The 13,783-nt window shown below is 44.1% G+C and overlaps 1 pseudogene; it reads right to left on the reverse strand.

Annotated features, from left to right (window-relative positions):
* Positions 1-11,315: 11,315 nt before the first annotated feature.
* LOC121494685 lies at positions 11,316-13,502 on the reverse strand (annotated as a pseudogene).
* Between the last annotated feature and the right edge of the window lie 281 nt (positions 13,503-13,783).

A 13,783-nucleotide genomic window follows, 5' to 3' on the forward strand; every position in this document is an offset into this window, starting at 1 on the left:
AAGCAAATAAAACAAAACAAAAATTCCACCCTTCTTTCTTCGCAAATCACTTCTGTGCCAGAGCACTCCTTCAACATTTAGCCAGGCTTGCACTGAGCCTAAAATCAGCTTGAAGTAAACCTTGGGGTCTTCTCAGGTCATTTTTGAACATGTATTCTGCCTTGGGCATGCACTAGACTTTCTTTTTTTAAAAAAATATTTTATTTATTTATTCATGAGAGCCAGAGAGAGAGAGAGAGAGGCTGGGACATAGTCAGAGGGAGAAGCAGGCTCCATGCAGGGAGCCTGATTCAGGACTCGATCCCAGGACCCCAGGATCATGGCCTGGGCTGAAGACAGATGCTCAATCACTGAGCTACCCAGGTGCCCCCTGCACTAGACATTCTACATCCCCATTGATACACAGGTGTTTCTGAATGTCTTAATTTTCCAAAAACATTCTCTCCAGCTTTTGATCCTCAGGCAGTATATTGTATGTATAATTTCTGCCCCAAATGTCTTTGGATTGTTAAATCAGCTTGCAGGATCTTTGAGGAGCACCGATGCCTTCTCTGAATTGAATGGCAAGTAAGCAAAACAGAGATGTGTGCTTTGTGTCACTCTTTCAGGTAGTTTCCAGACAGGTTAGAGCAGACATACATTATAACTTTTGAATAAAGTCCGCTCCACTCCCTTCAGAACTAGGGACCAGGGTCTCACACTGAGAACATGGGCTTCACATTTTAAGACACTGTCACACCAGGAAGAGGATGGACAGGGCACATAAAAATGCCACAAAGCCTTTTGCCATTCTGAAGTTGCCTTTTTGTTTGTTTGTTTGTTTGTTTTTATTAACCAGTGTTTACTTGGTTACCATAAATCTTTAGCTGTTTTCCAGAGTTCTGAAAATTTGGTTATGACAGTCTCTGCCTTTTTTTTTTTTTTATGTTTCTGTTGGGAGTTGATGAAAGCTGCCTACTATAATTTAGCCCAAGCTACCTGGGTGAGGAGAAATATATGACTTTATCACCCCTGTGGCCTCAACCACCAGCCAGTCAACCTCCAGCTATGAGTGATGCCATCTATTCCGATTTTTTATTGCTGTGTAATAAACCACCTTAGAACTCACTGGTATAAAACAGCAGCCATTTTAAAATATGCTCGTGGATTCTGTGGACAAGACACAGAGGGGATGGTTTGTTTTGCTCAGTGGGGAGCTTCAGATGGGAAGACTCAAAGGGCTGGGGTGCCTTGTGGTTGGGGGCTGGAATTACCTGAGGGGCATCTTTATTGACATCTCTGATTCCTGGGCTGGGATTTCTCAAATGGTTGGGGTCTCATTGAGGGGATCTCTCTCTATATATAGTCTCAGGAATCTCCATGTGGTCCCTCACATGACATCTACAGCATGGCAGCTTCAGAGGAGTTGAACTTCTTACATGACGTCTCAAGATGCTGGAAGTGAGTCTTCCAGGAAACAAGGTGGAAGCTTGCGTGGTGTTTAATGATAGAGCACTGGAGGTCATATAATATTGCTTCTGTTATATTCTATTGGTTGAAGCAGTCCAAGCACACCCAGATTCAAGGTGACCTCATCTCTTGATTGTCTAAGTGTTTTCATGTCAAAGTATTTTCAGTTATGGGGCACCTGGGGGGCTCAGTCAGTTAAGCACCCGACTCTTGGTTGTGATCTTAAAGTCTTAAGGTTAAGTCCTGAGTTGGGCTCTGTGCTCAGTGCAGAGTCTGCTTCAGATTCTCTCTCCCTCTCCCTCAGCCCCCTCTGCTCATGCTTTCTCTTTCTCTCTTTAAAATAAAGAAATAGGGATCCCTGGGTGGAGCAGCGGTTTGGCGCCTGCCTTTGGCCCGGGGCGCGATCCTGGAGACCTGGGATCGAATCCCACGTCGGGCTCCCGGTGCATGGAGCCTGCTTCTCCCTCTGCCTATGTCTCTGCTTCTCTCTCTCTCACTGTGTGCCTATCATAAATAAATAAAATTAAAAAAAAAATTTTAAAAAAAATAAATCTTTTATTTTTTTATTTTTATTTTTTTTTAGAAAACCATTTTCAGTTATGTTTTAAAACTGCATTGGCTAAGTAACCAAACTTAGCTAACCTACCAGCTGATCACAGATGTATGAATAAGCCCAGCTGTGCTCAGCAGAACTTTCCATCTGAGCCTGACCCAATTTCTGAACCACACAATTGTGAGCTAAATAGTTTTTATTTTGAACCATTAATGGGGGAGGCAGTTTGTTATGCAGCAATAGCTAATTGATATATCCTGGCAGGTATATAGCACTCACCAAGCCTAATATCACCTGATCACTTCCTGGAGCTCTACAAGATGATGTAAGTAAGCAGATCATGAGTTCTGTAGTCCAGAGACTCCTCACTCTCTGTGTTCACCCTACAGTCTGCCAGCCCTCGTTTTACTTGCTATAGCAATTCCACCCATCCCACTGCTCCTTGATTAGTTTCAACATCCTGTGAATAGAATCCCTGAACATAACAGAAATGTTGAATTGAACAATCTCTAGCTATTCTACTCTTAGATCATATGGCTTACTCCATTCAGTCTTTCATTTTACAGATATTAATTGAGCATGTGCTATATGCCATTCAGTCTTCAAAACACCATAGAAGTGATAGTTAACATGAACAAAAGTGTTCTTGCTGTAATAGAATTTATATTCTGGTGGGATATTGTAAGGAATTTCTTTTTTTTTAAAGATTTTATTTATTTATTCATAAGAGACACACAGAGAGAGGCAGAGACATGGGCAGAGGGAGAAGCAGGTTCCCTGCTGTGAGCCTGATGTGAGACTCAATCCCAGGACCTCAGGATCATGACCTGAGACCTGAGCCAAAGGCAGATGCTCAACCACTGAGCCACCCGGGTGCCCCTGTAAAGAATTTCTAAAATAGTTCCCAATGGTGCCCACTTCCTGGTATTCATGGCCTTGTGTAGTCTTCTTCCAGGGAGTAATTTGCTTCTAGCCAATATAATGCCTCATCATTGAAGAAATGTCATTTGTGTAATTAGGTTACAAAAGAGTCTGACTTCCATTTCTCTGGCACACTTTCTCCCTTGCTGGCTTTGATGAAGCAAATTGTTGTGTTGGAACAATTCATGTGGCAAAAAACTAAAGACATCCTTTGACTAGCAGCCAGCTAGAAACTGAGGCCCTTACTCCAACAGGAACTGGATGCAACCAAGAACCATGTGAGTGAGCTTGTGAATAAATCATTCCCCAGTTGAGCTTTCAGATAAAATCCTAATCCTGACCATTCCCTTGACTGCAGCCTCATGAAACACTCTAGGCAAAGGATCTGCTAAGTCATGTCTAGATTTCTGACCCACAAAAACCTGGGATAATAAATGTGTGTTGCTTTAATCCACTCAGTTTGTAGCAATCTGTTATGCAGTAAAGGATAGCTTGTGGGCAGCCCAGGTGGCTCAGCGGTTTAGCACTGCCTTTGGCTCAGAGCGTGATCCTGCAGACCCGGGATTGAGTCCCACGTCAGGGTCCCTGCATGGAGCCTGCTTCTTCCTCTGCCTGTGTCTCTCCCTCTTTCTCTCTGTGTCTCTCATGAATAAATAAATAAAATCTTTTTTTTCTTTAAAGGATAGCTTCTATGTGAGGGGAGTTGGAACAAACAAATAAATGAACAATTCAGAAATAAATCATAGAGTGATACAAGCTATCCAAAGGACCCAAGAAGTTGAAAACCTGAACAGACTAAATAGCACAGGAAACTCTGGAAAGTAATTAAAGCTCTAGTACCTAAAATAGCACCAAACCAAGATGGTTCTATAGCCTCACCCTGGTCGCCCCATACCCTAGCTTGACCATCTGATTAGTATGATCAGTCTGATTACTACGATCAGTTTGGATTTTCACTCTTGGCCTGTTGGATCTTAGATGGTTTCTCCTTCAGCTCTGGCCTTGCTGCCCCTGCGGCCCCAGTCTGGCTTCAGTCCTGGAGAAACTGGATAAGTGGTCTATCCCAGCTGCCTTTCGTCCTCAACCTCCCACAGCGGAAGGGGTTTGGATAACAAAGATTCATGAGTGACAGGCGCATTTCAAGGTCAGGCAGAAAAGGAACCTGTGAAGGGGATGGAGAAGCAGCTGGGAAAGATAGAGGAGAACCCAGAGATGAGGTCACTCGGGAGGGAAGTCTTGGGAAAGTGGGGCTTCCAGCAGGAAGGAGGGAGTAGTCACCCTTCTTATGGATGGGACCAAGACAAAAATGGATCTGTTGATTTTTCTCAAGGGAAGGTAGTTACTGTCATTGATCATTTTCCTGGAGCAGGGGGAGGCAGCAGTGGGGAAAACTGTTTTCCGAGAAGTTTGGTGACACCTAGAGGATTGAGAAGCTCCCCCCGCCCCCCCAAGATGGGAGAAGCGTGCCTTGTTCCTGGAAATCTCTCTGTTCCAAGATGTGAGGCACAGATCATCCACATTCCCAGGAATAGAGCTTCCAGGGCTGAACAAGAGCAGACCCAGGAGTTGACTTTCCTGCAGGACAGAACTCTATGGTGGGGCATGCTCTTCTTCCCGGAGCAGCAGTGCCCAGGAAGGGCCAATGCTCAAAGGAAAGGAAAACGAGCAAACTCGGAGGATTGTGAGGTCACTCTCAAGAACATGCAAAATGTTGGAGAGATGGAGGAAGGGCGTAGCATGCTAGGCAGAGCTCCAAGTCAATGCAAAGGCAAGGAGGCAGGAACCTGTAGCACCTATTCTGTAAACCAGTGTTGAAGGCAACCTTAAGCACTAGGTGGCACTGTCCAGCTTGGTGAGAAACCCATCAGGCTGCCCATTCCTTGATTCTTGACCACAGCCCTTTCTGGTCTCCTCTTGGTCTGTGGATGTTAACTGAGCTTCTGGAATTCTGTAGCCAACAAGTTTTGGAGAGGTCAGCCAAGCCCGGCCAACATTTCAAAGAAGAGAATGACATCTCTAAAGCCACAGGTGTCACTTGTGTGAGCCATAGGAAGTAAGTGAGTTCTGACCTGGGGGTAGATCTTTGGGGACAACCTCCTATCAGGTCAAAGCTTATAGGGTGTGGCAAGGTCTGTGCAGGCCAGTTAGTTTGGGAATGGGCTACAGGTGGGTAGGGAAGGAAGACTTCTTGGAAGAGGTGGTATTAAAAGATGACGAGATTTGTCAGTGGAAGAGAGGTGAGAATATTAGGACTGGTAGCCATGTGTGTCTATGTGTGGTGCTGAAGTTGAACTGGGGAGCGGAGTGAGCCAACATTTGCTCATTCTATTTGTTCACTAGATATTTACTGAATACCTATTTTGAGCTGGTTTCTGTATGTGGAATTTGGTCTATAAGTGGGGAGACAGATCTGAAAGACAAATCCAGGAGGAGCCTGGAGGTGTCAGTTGACCCAGCCTGGGGGTGGAATCTAGGATGGCTTCTCTGATATAATAGGAAATATATTTGATCTTTGTGCCTGGTTCCTAGCTAAGACCCTTGTAATTTTCTGAGTGATAAGAGTGTTATTTGTTTTTTGTTGTTGTTGTTGTTGTTGTTTGTTTTTTATAAGGAGCCCCTTTGGATGGCACCTGAGTTTATGTTAATGAGATGACTTAGCATAGGGCCCTTCTACAGCCTCAGGAGGGTCTGATCACCAAGAAGGCCAAGTGATTAGAAGGTTAGAACTTCTGGGCACTGGAGGTTAAACTCTACAAAAATTCTTTTTTTTTTTAAATTTATTTATTTATTCATGAGAGATACACACAGAGAGAGAGAAAGAGAGAGAGGCAGAGACACAGGCAGAGGGAGAAGCAGGCGCCATGCAGGATGCCCGATGTGGGACTCGATGCTGGGACTCGAGGATCACGCCCTGGATTGAAGGCAGGCACTAAACTGCTGAGCCACCCAGGTGTCCCATCTACAAAAATTCTTGAATGATAAGACTTGGTTAGTTTCCTGCTTGGTGAGGCATCCACATGTGGGAGGCCTGTGTAGCACCGTTCTGCAGGGACAGAGTCTCCTGCATGCAGGACCTCTGGATTCATTCTGTGTACCTCCTCATTTGGCTGCTCATCTGTACCCTTTATATCCTTTACAGTAAACCAGAAAATGTATGTAAATGTTCCTCCTAAGTTTTATGAGTAATTCTAACAAATTATCTGAAGAGACCTTGATTTATAGCTAGTCAGTCAAAGGTATGGGTGGCTTGGACTTGCAATTGGTATCTGAAGTTGGGGACAGTCTGATGGGCCTGAGCCTTTAACTTGTGGATCTGTTAAAAACAAGGCAACAAGCCCCAAACACAATAAGCCCCACATCATGAAATTGAAGTTTATCTTAATCACAGTTTGGCTCTCTCAAAAGTAAGATCCTAACCAGCCAGTCAGGAATTACCTGATCAGCCACTAGTTAGGTGACCTGCCTCGTGGACCCCTGCCTTCCCCTACAGGGCAAGAAACCTTGCAGTAACCAACCCGCTTTTTTGCCGAGCACAATTTCCTTATTCTTGCTCCCTTCTGCCTGTAAAGTCTCTTGCCTTGTACAGCTCCTCAAAACTCCTTTCTCTTGCCTAGCTTGGATGCTGCTCAATTCATGAATAATTGAATAAAAGCAGTAAGATCTTTAAAACGTACTCAGTTGAACTTTGTTTTTTTGACAGATCTGATGCTATCTCCAGGTTGATAATGTCAGCATCGAGTTAAATTTGTAGGACATCCAGCTGGTGTTGGCCGAGAATTGGAAAACAGTTTGGTGATGCTGGAAAACACTCCAGAGCTTCCAGAAGGAGTTACACTCTGGGGGAAAGGTTATATCCTGAAGGACAAGTTGTTTGAGCAGGGATGGAATAGGGTAGTGAGAGGAGTGTTGCCAGTTAGAGCGATTAGCACGTGCAAAGATCAGGAAGTGAGACAGAATGTGACTTCCCAGAGGAACTGAAAGTCTTTCAACAGGACTCTTAGCCCCTGGAGGGAAAAACCGGATGGCTAGTCTGGTATCAATTACAAGCTGTTCAACCCCAGGTGAAACAGTTAATCATGCAGGTGGTAGGAATAGCCCATCCCAGAGAGAGTATGTTGTTCGGCATCCCAAGGGGTTGATGTTACAGCTCTGCATCCACCACCTCCTCAGGAAATCCCAGCTGGGCACGAAGAGGATGCCAAATGGGACAGACTTTGGCCTTGGACCCCAGCTCTGCCTCACGCTGTGCAGCCATGGGCAGGTCTTCTCAACTCTGCGAGTCCTAGTTGTCCCCATCTGTGAAATGAGTGTCACTACTTCTCCACCAAGAACATACAAGCACTGATCATTCATTTAATCATACATTTAACAAACACTAGTAGAACACCTGTTCTTGACCCTGGAGAGATAGCAGTGAAAAAAAAAGAGACTCCGTCTCCTCCAGCTGAACAGCCAGCCCCCTGCTGTTTTCATCAATAAGTTAGTGAAACAAGGCCCCCCTCCCTCTATTCACTGACATATTGTCTGTGGTGCTTTCACGTTACAATGGCAGAGTTGAGTAGTTGTGGCAGAGGCTGTATGACTTACAAAGCCAAAAAATATTTGCTATGTGGCCCTTTTTTTTTTTAAGAATTTATTTATTTATTCATGAGAGACACATACAGAGAGAGAGACAGAGACAGACAGAGGCAGAGAGAGAAGCAAACTCCATGCAGGGAGCCCGATGCGGGACTTGATCCTGGGTCTCCAGGATCACATCCCGGGCTGAAGGCAGGCGCTAAACCACCGAGCCACCCAGGCTGCCCATATGTGGCCCTTTTTAAAGAAAATGTTTGGCAACCTTTGGTCTAGAAAGTTACATTCTGGGGGAGACAGATAGTGGACAGATCAACAAATTTTGAGCCTGAATCTGGCCCCCTCTTCCATCCCTTGGACTCCCTAAATCTAAATCTGAGAGGCAGCATTATCAAACCCCTCCTTTCTCTCTCTCTCTCTCTCTCTCTCTCTCTCTTTTGAGCTGGTTGGAGTTTGAGACACAGACATAAATGAAGATGATGTGCTTCCTTGCTCTGTCCCCCAGTTCCAGCATTCATGGGCAGGTGACATAATCTCTGAACCTCTTTTTGTTCTTAGGTAAAATGCAAACAATAGTAGCTATGTTATGGAAATTGACTGAGATCATGTCCAAAAAGCATTTAGCATAAAAACAGTGCTCAAGGAATGCTGGTCAGATTTTTACTTCTCACTAAAATGTAGAAGGACCCAGAAGACCCTCACTTTCAACTAGAAAAACCCATTCTTTTCAATAGAGCTAGTTATGAGTGGTGATTGCAAGCAAATTTTGATGAGCTGGTTTTCAGAGATAAAACAAGCCCTTCATAGGTGAGTTAAGAGCCATGGCAGCTTCCATACCAGGGGGCAGGTGGACACCAGCTCTGGGTATGAGAGGGCTTCCAAGGATAGAGGTGTTTAGGGCACAGAAGAAATCAGCTAGTTCTTGCATGAAACGAGCAAAATGTTTAAGCTGGTCGGGACTAGAGTGTTGGAGTCCAAATGTGGTGAGGAGGGCATCCACACAGAGGGATGAACTGTGTGGGGTGTCAGAGCCCGAGTAAGGTAAGAAGGACAACAAACCAGTCTGTCTACCTGGTGCAAGAAGTCAATGTCCAAGCACAGTAAGGAAGACATCCATACAGAGCAGAGGATGGTGGTAGAAAAGGGAGATTGATTACATATGGGGGAATTAAACAAACAAACAAACAAATAAATAAATTCAGGATAATGGGAACCAGGTTTCCCAACATCAGAGGATGTTTAAAAAGTTGAATGGAGAGAAAACTAGAATGAACCCTATTGTATTTAATTGGAGGCGTTGATGTGAAATCATGGTTTTGAAAATATTTGGAGAAATGTGTGTGTGTGTGTGTGTGTGTGTGTGTGTGTGTTCCCATTTATCTACTGAGAGGTCCTGGGACCAATGATACTTCAATAACAATGAGCACATGCAGGTCTTAGTTTCTAAATGCCATTCTCTGCTAAAAAGCAACCAGGGTCCTTTGGAAAAAATGGCTGGTTCTAGAATTTGGACAGAGAAAGCCTGAAACATCTAATTACACCAGAAAGGAAATGTTGGAGGATGTCATCAGGAGGATATGGTCACCGATTGACCTGTGAGCTGGACTTGGGCACTCAGAGGCTCCTCACCCCCTTTCCAATCCTTGGAATGTGGGGTCCACTTGCCTTCCCCATTCCCAGAGGCTGCCCCAAGCACATAGCCTGGAAATAGTGATGTGGTGCTGAGTCCATCTGGATGATATTTGTGAATGAATCCTGTTAAGGCCTCTGCATAAACTTGTAAGATTCTGGTGGGCAAGTATGGAGATCTGCTCATCTTACAAACACCCAAGAAAACCTCATATGTAATTCCTTTGAGTTAAAGCTACTACCTACCAATCTGGAGTGGCCTGCTTCTTTCTTCTTTTTCTCCCTGCCCTATGTGTATGGGGACCAGTTTCAGATTTCACCCAGGGAAATTCCTGAGGTTTGCAAACCAACAGGAAGGAAAACTGATTAGCAAAATAACAGATAGACAGATGTCAAAAGGACACAGAAGCCAGTACGAAAGGCTTCCACTGGCCAAATCAAAGACAATTTAAGCATCAAAAATATGGGGGTGGGGGGTGGGAGGAGAAAATAAGATCAGCAAAAATGGCAGAGTAAATTTCTATAAAAGCAATGGAATAAACTGCAAAATTTGTCAGAATCAGCATTTTTTGAACTCTGGAAATCAACCAAAATCTTACAATAATTCAGGGAGCATTTAGTCAAGAAAAACAGCTGGATCTCAGTAAAGAACAGTGAGCTCAGTGGAATTTTAACTTACTCTAGTTCCATTCACCACTCTCCAACTCCGAAGTTGCCTTGCAAAATAACAGCCTACATTGCTGGTACTAGAGGGAGAAGAACACAGCTGTAGCTCTTGAAAATCCTCATTGCCAAAGAAAAAATCATTATTTGAGCTGTCTACTGGTTCCCTGGAAGATTCATACTTGAAAGGCTAGTCTTTAATTGACCTTGTTTGAACTTGCCCAGTGACAAAAGCCTCTCCCCAGCAGACATTTGTCAAATATCTTAACATGACAGCTGCATGAGGTGATGGAGGCAAATAATAGCCTAATCATAAATCTCAAAAGGAAAATTTAAGGAATTATATGTCCTTAGGGGCTTTGGAAATTTCTGATATATCTTGGGATCTGAAAGGTCGGTCACCTGTAAGCATAGGGCTTTGTTCTTGGCCAGGAAAAGCCTGAGGAAGGCCTAAGCTCTCACTTCTGGCTGACGTTAAGGTTCTGTGAAAGCAGGAAATGAAGGCTAAGGCAGAGCCTCAAACTTTCTGGCTGCACGTTGAAGTTGTGTCTGAACATACAAAGACCCTCAGTAGAGACTGGGAGACTTTCAGAGACATTCTGGAAAATGTCTATCCAACCATCAGCTAACTTTTTTTTTTTTTTTTTTTTTTTTAAGATTTTATTTAGGGCATCCCGGGTGGCTCAGCGGTTTGGCGCCTGCCTCCAACCCAGGGCGTGATCCTGGAGACCCAGGATCGGGTCCCATGTCGGGCTCCCTGCATGGAGCCTGCTTCTCCCTCTGCCTGTGTCTCTGCCTCTTGCTCTCTTTCTCTCTCTGTGTCTCTCACAAATAAATCTTTGTATTTATTTATTCGTGAGAGACACAGTGTGAGAGAGACAGAGGCAGAGAGAGAAGCAGGCTCCATGCAGGGAACCCAATGTGGTACTCGATCCTGGGACTCCAGGATCACGCCCTAGGCTGAAGGCCGGCGCTCAACCGCTGAGCTACCCAGGCGTCCCTATCAGTTAACTTCTAAGCTGAGTAGAGATTTTAGTGGGTATACATGGCAGAGGATATAGACTTAGCAGAATTTGTTCAGAAAAGTAATTGAACAAATAGAAACAACAACTGAAACAGCAGCAACAGCAAACCTTTAGGAGGAGGGAAGTTCTGGTTTCCATAGTTGTCATATTTCTCAGTGTCCATTTTTCAACAAAAATATTATGAGACATACAAAGAAATAAGGAAATATTACCTGTACACGGCGGGGGGGGGGCAGTGAATAAAACTGTTGGTGAGAAAGCACCCATGTTGAAGTTACTAAATATTCTAAATTAGCTGTTTTAATATGTTCAAAGAGCTAAAGGATAACATGTGTAGTGAACTAAAGAAAGATAAGAGAACAGGGGCACCTGGGTGGCTCTGTTGGTGGAACTTACGGCTCTTGATCTCAGACTTGCGAGCTTGAGCCCCACATTGGGTGTAGAGATTACTTAACACCTTTCGAAAAGTATGAGAACTTGGGCACCGGCAGGCTCTGCATCTAAAAGAAGGTGTTGGGCCTCTTGTGGCTTGTGCTGACGCGGCAAGACCTGATGGGGCAGTGGGAACTTGATCTTGGAGTCGTGGAACTGCTTGACTGCTGGCCAGCGGCACTTGCTGGCTGCAATCTCCTCCACCTTCATGATCTGGATAGAGTGGGCCCGGGCACGGTGTCGGGCACCCATGTCTCGGTAGCACTGGGTGACGGCGCCTGCGGTGGTCAGATCCCGGTATTCCCGGTACATGTTGTGGGTGCCACTGCATGAATCATAGCGCAGCCAGATGCCGAAGTTCTTCACCCGCAAGGGAGATTTCTCGAACACCTGTCCACAGTAGACAATTTCTCCAGAAGACTTCTTCATCTTCTTCAGTTGAGACACAAAGTACCAGAAGCGGGACTTGGCGACAACATGATTAGGTGCAAAGATTCGCATCCGATACAGGGGCAGAGTGCGACATTTAGGGGTGGGCAGACAGCGCCCTACCACCTTGTACTCTCGCAGCAGTTGAGCGGCTGCCTTTGGCTCAGGTCATGATCCCAGGATCCTGGGGTCAAGTCCCACATCAGGCTCCCTGCAGGGAACCTGCTTCTCCCTCTTCCTGTGTCTCTGCCTCTCTGTGTATCTCTCATGAATAAATAAAATAAAATCTAAAAAAATCCATAGAGACAAATATTAGTGGTTTTTGGGTGTGGTGGATAGGGAAGTGGGGAAAAGGAGTAACTACTTAATGAATATAGGGTTTCCTTTTGGTGTGATGAAAATATTCCAGAATTAGACAGTGGTGATGGTTGCACAACATCCACAACACTGCGAATGTACTAAATGTTACTGAATTGTACAGTTTAAATGGTAAATTTTGTGTTATGAGTATTTCACTGCAAAAAAAGAAATGAGGAGTCTTTCAGGATGAAGTAATAGAACACTAGACGGTAACTCAAATACACATGAAGAAATAAAAAGCTCCCAGAAAGGTAACTACATAGGTAAATATAAAGACAGTATAAATGTAATTTTATCCCCCATCTGATTTGAAATACTGTATAATGCAGTAATTAGAAATCTAAGTTGATTGGCACACAGATATGGACATGTAATTTGTGATAATAGCAACATAAAGGAAGGTCAAGTGGAACTATACAGGAGCAATGTTCTGTATACCATTAAAATTAAGTTGGTATTGGGCACCTGGGTGGTTCAGTGCTTGAGTGTCTGACTCAGGGCTCAATCATGATCCTGGGGTCCTGAGATCAAGTCCTGCATCAGCACTCCCCCGCCCCGCCCCAGGGAACCTGCTTCTCCCTCTGCCTGTGTCTCTGCCTCTCTCTGTCTCTCATGAATAAATAAATAAATCTTAAGAAGAAAAAAAACTAAGTTGGTATTAATCTGACCTAGATTGTTATAAATTAAGATGTTAATAGTAATCTCCAAGGCAATTACTAAGAAAACAATTCAAAAATAGAATAAAAGAATCAAGATAATTAAAATGATACACTAGAAAATATCAATTTAATACAAGAAAAGGTAGGACTGGAGGAACTGAGGACCAAAAAGATAAGATATATAAAAAACAAAAATCAAAATGGGAGATATAAACCCTACCTTATCATGAATTACATTAAATATAAATGAACCAAAAATCTCCAATTAAAAAGTAGAGATTGACAGAGGGGATAAAAAGATGATCCAGCTATATGCTGTCTGCAAGATAAAAAGAGAGAGAGTAATGTACAACCAATTGAATCAGGTAGGAAATCAGGAGTCCACACATATACAAATTGAGAGTTTGATACACACAGTTTCAAACTGACTCTCTACAAAATACTAAGGAATCACAAAGGAGAAGAGAGTAACTGCTTAATGTAGTGCTTAAGTAGGGACTCAGCGGTCCACCAGCCAGGGTCCGACTCTGAGCCCCATCACTTACAAGCTGTGTGACCTCAGGCAGTTGCTTTCCCTCTCTGTTTCTCAGTTTCCCCATCTGTAAAGCAGGGTAATATCCGTGTCTTTTTCATAGCGTTATTGTGAGAACTGTCAGCCAAAGACCACCAGGAACATACCTGTTGAACAAATTCAAATTTATTACTTATTTCCACAAGGGAGAACACACACCATGGGGAAGTGTGAAGCACATGCTAAGTGCTATTACTACTGAGTATCTGTTATTAGAATAGGCAATGTATACCCATGACCAGGACACTATATTAAACCTCACAAGAACAGTATGAGGCAGGGCAATTGTCCTATTTTACAACTGAGATTCTTGACAAGGCAAGGCCAATGGTCACAGGACTAGATGAGGGTTGGAGAAGTGCCTTCTGACACCAGAGTTGACCACGCAGCTCTTGTCCCTACCCTCAGTGACCTCTTTTCCAGTTGTGTCAGCACTCCATTCCTCCACCCAATTTTCTGATAGAAGGCAATGTCCTGTTCCTTGTCTTCTTCCTGATTGGGGAGGGATGTTCCTGGG

This window comes from Vulpes lagopus, chromosome 7 (assembly GCF_018345385.1).
Source record: "Vulpes lagopus strain Blue_001 chromosome 7, ASM1834538v1, whole genome shotgun sequence".
NCBI classification, from domain to species: Eukaryota; Metazoa; Chordata; class Mammalia; order Carnivora; family Canidae; genus Vulpes; species Vulpes lagopus.